Source organism: Heterocephalus glaber, unplaced genomic scaffold (assembly GCF_053883595.1).
Source record: "Heterocephalus glaber isolate CG9 unplaced genomic scaffold, H.glaber_assembly_v1.0 deba00001523, whole genome shotgun sequence".
Classification (NCBI taxonomy): Eukaryota; Metazoa; Chordata; class Mammalia; order Rodentia; family Bathyergidae; genus Heterocephalus; species Heterocephalus glaber.
Window position 1 is genome coordinate 10,723,123 of NW_028258327.1, and position 10,211 is coordinate 10,733,333.

Genomic DNA, 10,211 nt, shown 5'->3' on the forward strand with positions numbered 1-10,211 from the left:
CGCAAGCACAAGGACCTAAGTTCGATCCCCGGTACCAAAATAAATAAATAAATAAACAAATAAATAAATAAATATAAAAAAGCATTGCTTCAGCACTACCTTAAAAATTCAGATTATTAAAGAGGACGTTGTTTTCTAAGCTGCTAATTTAATGAAATGGTTAACATATATATCAGAGATTGGAAATTCCTAAGGGTTTTTTTTTTTTTTTTAAGTTTTTTTGAGACAGGGTCTCGCCATGTAATTTAGGCTGAGCTTGAACTCAGTATGTAACCCAGGCTGGCCTCAAACTCATGTGATGATCCTCCTGACTCAGCCTCTCAAGTGCTAGAATTACAGGCATGCATGGCCATGCCTGGCCCTTAGGGTATTGTACCTTATATATAGCAAATGTCTTCAAATATTAGCTGACTAGATTGGTGATATCAGGTTTTCCCTTTTGCTATTCCAAGTCCAGCTGGTTTATTTTGAAGATAGTATTTCAATACTTCAATTGTAGAAGAAAATTATATAATTTTCTTTATACAGAGAATAACAACCAAAATTACCAATTAAGAAACCATTTCAGGAACTGTTGGAAGGTGAGTTATTCTATAGTAACTATGATTCAGTTGCCATGCAGTACTTCCAGAAACAATCCACTTCAACTTCTGAACATTTGGTTTGGAACACTTGTTTGATGAATATTCAGTTAAACACTTGGGTACAAGCTCTTGGCAGAAGGTCAGATCTCTGCCATTTATCTTGGAATGTTTCTGAAGACATTCTACTCCTTCCTTAACTCTACATACTTCTGTGCTTGTATCTCCAATGCAATGATAGATAAGGCCAACACAGAGGGCTTTGCTTTAGAAAATAGGATCCTGCAGTGACATTCCTTAAGCTGAGCTTCTAGTCTTTCAAAATTTGGGCTATTTTTCCTTTCAAATGGGAAGCTGTCCTGAATGAGTGAATAATAGAGTTGTAGAAATTGAAAGGCAGTGGTAGCTTTGACTTTCCAGCACACCTTCTCCAATATAATCTTTTCCATTCGCATCAGATCTGAAACCGTGAACCGATACTGGCTTATTCGGATCAAGTCAGTTGCCAATGGGACATTTCTTTCCTCTTCTATTGACTTTACAGCCAAATAAAAGCAGCTGAGTCCAACACACCCAAGGTGCTTGGGCTGTACCTTCATTTTAGACAGGAATCTGTCCAGTAAATTCACAGCTAGAGAAAATGTTTCCCTATCAAAGCCAAAGAACTGAGTTAGACTGAGAAGATCTTTCACTTCAAAGTCCCTCAGTCTTGCAGTTATTCTAAGGCCATTATCATGTGCAGATTCAATTAGTCTCAAGCCTCAGACCTTTGGGTGACATCTAGCCTCCTGTTCCAAAAGGGTATTCAGCTGGTGTAGCTGTTTCAGGGAGTCCGTCGTCAGCACTTCTATCATCTTGCTAGAGACTGCGGCTCCTCGGCATGATCACCCTCCCTGGACCTCCCCTCCCTCACCCTCTCACCTCGCCCCATGGTATCGGATACGAGAGGCCTAGGAGGCGAGGACACATGAGGGCAGGAGAGGAGAGGCCCAGGGAGAGAGAACTGACCTGGGTGGAAGTCTCCGGAGGGCCGCTGAGACCCCACCGCCCTCCTCCTGGTCGGACCACTGAGAGTCCTACTTTTTTGATTTGTTTGCAAATGTTTTGTTTGTCTGCTAGTTTGTTTTTACCAAACTGGTTTAAATCAGTTGTATTTATTATAATTGCATAATTTAATTAACGTTTACGGAAAGTGAATGAAACACGTTATCTAGAGTTGTCTTCAAAGGAGGATGCCATGGACCCAACTTCTTATATTAAAGAATCTTTATAATATGAAAGTTGAATGAACAAATTTTGTCTGATGCAGCTTCATTTCTATAAGTTAAGCTGTTAATGTACGGGGCATCAAAATGGTTAAGTTGTTAACCTACAGGCTAGCCAAATGATTAATTGGAATGTGCTGATGAGAATTCCACAGAGCAATAGGTAGGGTCTTCCCCAACCACTCTCTTAAAAGCTGCACCTGTAACCAAGCACCCAATGATAAATGTAAACGTATTGCATACCTAAAATGTACCAATAAAAGAATTTAAGAAAAAAAATTGCACCTGTACCCCATCCTTTGCCCATGGTTCTTCCTACCTCCTCTTCTGCTTTTTTTTTGGTCATAGCAATAAACACCTTTTTGTATGCCACATAATGTTATCATTTATTTTTATTGCCACCCTTCTCCTATAGTCCAATTATAAATTCATAGGGCCATAGAGATTTTATCTGTTTACTTCACAGCTATGCAGTAGCATTTACAACAGTGCCTGACTAGATAAGTACATGTATGCGTGTGTTCATAAATTTATCAATATATGCATGCAAATTTATTAATATATGATTCAGTTATATTAGTAATTAATATAACTTTCCCTCTAGATACAGTTGCCTGCAAGTCACCCCAGAACTAGATTAAATGCACACACATACATTCACTTTAATAAGGTGATATATTAAAAAGGAGCACTGGTGAATATGTATGCCTATTGAGATAACTTTGAGGATAATATTGGATTAAAAAACAAAACTCATCCCTGAATGACTTAAACAACAATATATATTACTTTACATAACAGCAAGTTCCAGAAACAATGTATCTCCTTATTCTCTAATTTAGGAACCCAGCGAGAACATCCTGGACTCAGTTTCTCTGAATTCTCCTCATCTTCTACCACCAAAATATCAGATTTATTCTTAGTCTTTAAAGTGGCTGCCACAATCCAGGCATCACAGCCGAATATAATAATATTCAGAAAATGAATAGACTGTTTCCATGTGTTCCCTTTAAAAAAATTAGGTAATATTTCCTGGAAACCCTCCAACAAATTTACCCTCGTGTCTCACTGGCCAGAATTATATCACATGCCTACAGTATTATACAATGATTGGTGAGGAGAATGAGATCATGGATGACTAATTAATATTCACCCTCTGGCATCAGACTTATCCTGAAGCACATGATCATGAGAAAAGCCTAGAAATTAAAACAAATTGAATTTCTTTGGAGTAGGAGAGGGCAAGAATATTTCACAGTGTCTGCGTAATACTGAATGCATTTATATTTAAATTAAGACTTGTTATGGGATTGCTTGACAAAATAAAAATAGTTATGTATCCCACATCTAGGAGGAAGGAAAAGTAAATTATGTGAGGTAATATTTTCTCTATCTTTCAGAGAGTTGACTGATATCATTTATACTTGTAGTATGTAGTTTAAAATGACATAATAAGACTAACATCTTTTTACATATTTCTTCCTTAACCTTAAGGAACTGTTTAAAAACCTGAGTCTTACAATCTGAAGTGGTCAGCTATAAGAAACTCCAACTGCCTACACATTTCTGGCCTTTATCTTTGATATTCTTAGGACATGAGAATGGAGGTAATAATTTTATTATTCATTTTACAGGATCGTCATTTAGAGTACAACCCCTTTCAAGCTGCTATACTTTCAATCTAGTCTTTCTATGCACTGCAGACTTTACATCTCTTTGGTTGGCCTGGAAGATTAAATTTTCAATAAAAATTTTGTTAAATAATTAAATGTATTAGATTTGAAATTTATAGAGTATTAGTTTTAGGAACACCTGGAGCATATTTTAAACCTTCCATTGAAATATCAATGAATGCACCCAGAAAAAGTAAAGTAAAGCACCAAGACACATTCAGAAAATTTAATGGTGTATCTTAAGGCCATTTTACTAACTCTAAAGATGAGGGAACTGAATTGAGAATTGCTAGCATTCATGACACAAAGTACAAAATGTTACAGTGAAAACAGGGATTGATAGTACCTGTATTGTTTTTCTAGGGCTCCAATAGTGAAACAGTACAAAATAAGTGACTTAGGACAATATAAATTTTTCTTTTTTCTAATTCTGGAGGATAGAAATCTAAAATCATGGTGTTGGCAAGGCTAGTCTCCCTCCAGAGTTTCTGGGGAAGAATATGACATTGTATCTGCCTAACTTCTGGTAGCTCCTGGCAAACCTTGGTGCTTGGCTTGTTGAAGTGTTGCTCCAATCTCCACATGTCTTCACCTGACCTCCTTTATTGTGTGTATATCTCAACACATCCTCTTCTTTTCATATGAGGGCATTTGTTATTAGATTTAGGGTCCACAAAAATCCAATATGAATTTATCTTAACATCTACAGAAACCCTATTTCTGAATATGGGTTACATTCACAAGTACTAGAGTTTAAGACTGGAACTTATGTTGTAGTTAATACTATATTACCTAAAACCAAGAGAACTACAGTGAATAAATGCATATTTGATCCTGTATTAATCATCTTTTACTAGGTAAGGCAATGATAACAAACTATCCCTGAATTCTTGGTAACCTATAGCCATCAAGATTTATTTATGGCTAATATTACATGTTAACTATGGATCTTTAAGGTCCTAAGGGCTCTGGTCCATGTATCTTCTTCATTCTTTTATTCAAGATGAAAAATAATTGTGACTTAGGACTTGTTATGGGTTGCATTATGACCCTCTCCCAATTCATATGATGCAGTCCTAATCTCTCAGAATGTGACCTTACTTTGAAATAGAATCATTACAGATGCAATTAGGTAATAAGAGTTCATTAGAGTGCACATAATTGCATAGGACTGTTGTCTATGTAAAAAAGGAAATCTGGTTATGGAGACAAATACACATAGAAGGAAGATAATGTGAAGAAACCCAGATAAAATGCCTGTGCCTGTTAATTATTCTATGCCAATTTGATTGGATTAAGAAATGGCTGACAGATTAGTAAAGCACAGTTTCAGGTGTGTCTGTGGGGTGTTTCCAGGGAGGACTGACATGGAGGACAGGAAACTTGGAGGGGGGACCAAAAGGATTGTAAAAGAAGAAAGTAGGTACATTTTTGAAGAGCTCCAGTCTGCTTGAGTAGGTGTACCTTTTAGTGCTGTAACCTTTGGACATTGGTCGGCAGGTCTCTACTTTCTTCACCCTTCCAACACAGATTCATACCAGCAACTCTCCTGTCAGCTTCCAGGCCTTTGATCTTGGACAGGTGCTGCATCCTTGATCCCTTTCTTCCCTTTCTGTGGCTTCCTTCCTCTTAGACTGACCAGATACTGGTCCTCTGGCTCTTCAGCGTGCAGATGGCCATTGTGGACTCTCCCAACTCTGATGATGTAGGCATACCAAATAAAAACCCTTGTATAACTATACATATATTTTCTATTGATTCTGTTTCTCTAGAGAACCATAACCAATACAACAACCATGTACAGCCAAGGAGAGAGGACTGAACACATTCTTCCCTTGCAGACCTTAGAAGGAGCCAATTTTGTCAATGCCTCCATTTTGGACTTCCAACCTCCAGAACTGTGAGACAGAGATTTCTGTTGCATAATCCATGGGGTTGTGATACCTTGTTATGGTGACTTTAAGAAACTAATACAGACATGCCAGTCTTACAATCAGAGAAGGATTATGTATGTGGAAACATTTAGTGGTTCTTAAAGCTTCTGATCAGGATTAGTTTCCAAGTTTCTTCTCCTATTCTCTTGGTCAAAAGTGACATTGGGATATCTGGATTGAAATCTGGAGTATTCCAAATTCGTCCATCTGCTGAGTGCCAGGGTCACAGGAGGATGGGGGCTGGCTTGAGAAGCAAGTGGAACTTTCCCACAGTTTTCATGGCTATAGTAGACAAAAAGCTCTGTTACAGAGAAAGGACTGTAATAGGTATGTGAATATTTGATGCGAAGGTGAAAACACTGGAGAGATGACTAAGCTGCACTTGCCCATCTCTTCATCCCAGACTCACCAGTCAGAATTCCTCATCCCTAGGGGTAGAAGGACTGTGGCAGTCAGAAAGCCTGGCAGAAGTGATAGTCAGATGTGTTGTGTTCATGCAGAAGGAGCCAGAAGGACAGAGAAGATGTATTTCTCCACTTACAATTCAATAAGGAAAACACTAACAATGGTGCAGGTTAGGCAAAGGACAGTAGAAAAATTTCTATAGAAAATTAGGCAAACAACTTAAACAATTTAGGTATAAGGAATTTAGAGTATAAATAAATACTTGAAAAACTATTCAACTTCATTTAATCAAATAATTCTTTACAAGAGTAGTAAAAATACATGTAAAACTTCTAGAAAGGGATTCAGTAAAGAGATACCTAATGTAAACATTTTATTGCTGGAAATATAGCCAAATTAAATGAAATATGGATGAATATTTAAACACAAAGAGCTTTTTTATATTATGAATTTTTTCCTAAATTCTTTTATCAGTACATTTTAGGTATACAATACATTTACATTTATCTTTGGGTGCTTGTTCCTGTACATGATGTATCTTGGTTCTTATTTTTTCCCCATTACCTGTGCACCCTTTACCCCTAAACCCTTCTGTATTTACATACTTCGTTTCCATTTTTTTTCTTTTCTCATAATTTTTCCTTTCCATTCTTTCCTTTATATTGTGATTTATAGTAAGCCAAAATAAATAGTAATCTAAATATTCAACTGTGGGATATTATTGAATTAATTGGAATCTGTGATAATATGTAGCTATTAATATTAATCTTAAAATTCAACAATTTAGAGAAATGCTCATCATTAAGATTTAAATATACAATCAAGATGCAAATTTAATCAACATACATCTATATGTCCAGCAAGACTACTTGGAAGACAAATATAAAACATAATTTTAGTTTTCTCCTTGTATTTTCTAATTTTCTGCAACAAGTACCTATTATTCTTCTATAATTAGGAAAATATAAGTATTTAAAGTGTCATGAATTTTAACACAGGTTAGCCCATAGTTATTAATTTCACTCTGTAAAGGAGGAACCAGAAGAAGTAGGAGGGTTTGGGGGATCAGCAATCAGGAGAACCACAGAGCAGAACCAAAATAAAATGAAGGATGATTCATTACTAAATGGTACCATTTGGCTATTAGCATCGTTATAGCCATACTAATGTTCAATTACTTCTTACTGCCTCCTCCACAAAGTCTTATGAGTTAACTTATTATATCCTCACAATTGCACGAGGAAGGTACTATCTTATTATTTTCATTTTATGGTTGATAGAACTACCAAGGTAGAGAGTTTAGTTAATCTGCTAATTCTGCTAGACACTAAGTCCAGAGTACAGGATGTGATTCAAAACAATCAGATCCTGGAGTCTGCACCTCTAATTTTGTTGCTTTACTGCCTCTGTGCTGAAATTTGTACCCTGGTGTTATGGTCTGGGAAGGAGATTTTAACACAGTGGGTGCTCTTATAGAGACTTTTAATATAATGTTGCCTTTATCACCTTATTAACTGCTTGGTCTCCAGAAGTTTAATAAGAGTCAACCCCTGGGTTGAGAAAATTTCATTTTCTTCCTTCTTGACTTTGCAGAATACTGAAATAATATATTTTCTTGAAATCGTAAGAATGAATTTTCTCATCAGGAAGATAGTTACTCTATGAGGCCAGCCTGGCTTTGAGTTCTGCATAGCATTTTGGTACAAACACTGATTATGAAGGACTTAATATTTTGATTCACTGTGAACCATTTGCATTAGATTTCCAAGAGGGGTAAGAAATGATGATGTAATCTAGTTAGAAAATCAAATTGTATTATTTTAAATAGTATTATTATTTAGATTGTGAACATTGCTTAAAGAGAATTGGATACAAGGAAATTAACTTCCAAAACTGAAAGAGTATGTATTCCTAACAATGTCAAAACTTTAAAAATTAGTCATATTGTTTGTAAAAAAAGATACAATAAAAATATAATCTCTTTCAATATCTGAGCTTTCACATACCCTTTACTAGAGGTATTTAAATATGCAATCTAAATGCAGTCTAAAAATAAAGGAAGATCTTAAAATTTTGTCATAATAGGAACCAGCTTTGGAAAAACCCTAAAAGTACTGTCAATACAAATAAGTTGAGAATTGTTTGAAAAGCAGAATAAATGATAGTCTATTAACCTCTCTAATTAAAACAAATTAATTACAACAACTTGCTGACAGAAATAATGTTGTACAAGGCAGGCAAATATAATTTATTTAAACAGCTCATTGACTGGAAAAGAAATTCAGATTATATGAAAGTTCATTAAAGAGCAGTAGATGTTTGAAGGCTTTGTTACAAATGACAGCTTTCTACTATGTTCTGACAGTACTTCATATTTTTTTTCATTTGCTTTTCTGAAAATTGTCAGGCTTACTGTGCTTTAAATGCAATCCATGGACCAACACATAACCCCTTGTACTACATGACTCCTCCCCGCATCCTTTCCAGTGGCATCAATTCTCAGCTATTCAAACAAAGAGAATAATTTTCATTTTATACTTGATGGTTTTCTTCTTTTCTCATTTAGAAAGCTTTAATTTTGAAGATACCATATTAGGCAATTTGTAAATGGAAATTAGGGAGGATGCAGCAGTGAAATGGATGGATGATTAAAGATCAGATGAGAACAAGCTCACCCTGCTAGACCCCAAGGTGGAGAGATGGTGAGACCAGGGGCCATCAGATCCCCTCACCCTATGCCTCCCTGTCACACCACACTCCCTCAGAACACACACCCAACCTTAAGAAAATAAGGAAAATTTCTCTCATTGGAGAAACAAAGGGTAAAATGAATAAAGTAAAATTTTAAGGAAACAAAATGTGTCTGTCTTTTGTATGTAAGTTTGGAGGCCACTGAGAAATGGAAAGGCAGTATACAGCTTTCACACACATACACACACACACACACACACACACAATGTTACAGAATTCCAGGAGGTATCTTCTAAATAATACAAGGAAGTACAGCCTGTCTGAGAAAGTGATAGAGTGGAACAATTTGGGTTAATTAGGTTAATGGAAGATCCATCTTCCTCTTGTTATCTATAGTGTGTACCCAGGTAAACAGATCTCAGCTGTATTGACTTACAACCAATTTGAGTTAAAACCAGCCCTAGGGAACAGATCGAGTTCTTAAGTCAAGGGTTCACTGTATTTAAACTAAAATTTGAAGGATACATTGAAATACATCACAAAAATTTTTAGAAGAGTTTTCTAGAAACTGCACCATGGGGAAAGCCTTGAGGCAGGAGAGAACTTGTGGTGGTAGAGATCTGAAAGAGGGCTGTGTGTGTGTGTGTATGTGTGTGTGTGTGTGTGTGTGTGTGTATCTTAGTGAAAAAGAATGGGAGGTGTGCAGTAAATAGGCAATGCCTTTCCTTTCTAGACTACCTTACCTACTTATAGTACTGGGGAGGCAAAATTACTTAATCAGGCCCCTGACCCAACTTCAGTCAATAAGATTAGTACTCTTGGAAATTTGAAATTGGTACACAGGCTGAGGGAGTTAAGGGCAGTGGGGAAGCTGAATGGCAATTTGTATTGTATGAGCAAATGTGGGCATTGGGGGAGTTAGAGACACAACACACGGAAGCCAAGGTCATTGAGAGGCAGAAACAAGTGGTTTTCAAGAAAAGGCACACTGCAGAAAGGACAAAGGAGCAGATGCTCAAAGAGAAGCAGATATGAGAGCACACTGGCTTTGAGACAAACTATTAGAGAAAGCTGCCTGCTAATTTCCCAGTTTCTCTGTGGTTCTGCCCTTCATTCCCCATGTAAGTCTGTGATTAACATCCATGATGGACTCTGGTGGAACTGTCATTCACAATGTCTCTGGCCCTTTGGTCTAAGGATGGGCACGTAGTTCTGGGAGACTTTCTCCCATGGTATAAGGACACTAAGGGAAAATAGGATCTCTTTTCTTTTTGAACTGTAAACTTTTGCTCATCAGCTGTAAGCCATCAAAGGAGTTCTCTGCTGATACGTATTGAGAGGTTGCGTACAGTAAAAACAGAACACAAACAGAAGCACAGACTAGCAAAGTTGAGTGGTGGAGAGCCAGCTCTTAGTTTTAATACACTGTAATACAATCTCACCTTTCTACCTGAGCTATTTTGAGCTCTGTTCTTTTCAAATAAATAATCTTTAATAAGGTACTCTGTGATCACTTCATTTAGTTGTTGCTTTTTCTTGCACAGACAAGAAAGTTAAGGCTCTTAGTGGCTATGTCATTTCCCTATGATACTACATCATTGTAATGTGTGCTCAGAGCATTTCTACACTTCTCTGAACCTACAAATGGTATTTTACAGAACA

At 36.6% G+C, this 10,211-nt stretch overlaps 1 pseudogene; it reads right to left on the minus strand.

Moving 5' to 3' along the window:
* Positions 1–551: 551 nt before the first annotated feature.
* LOC101702276 (cyclin-G1 pseudogene) lies at positions 552–1,435 on the minus strand (annotated as a pseudogene).
* Between the last annotated feature and the right edge of the window lie 8,776 nt (positions 1,436–10,211).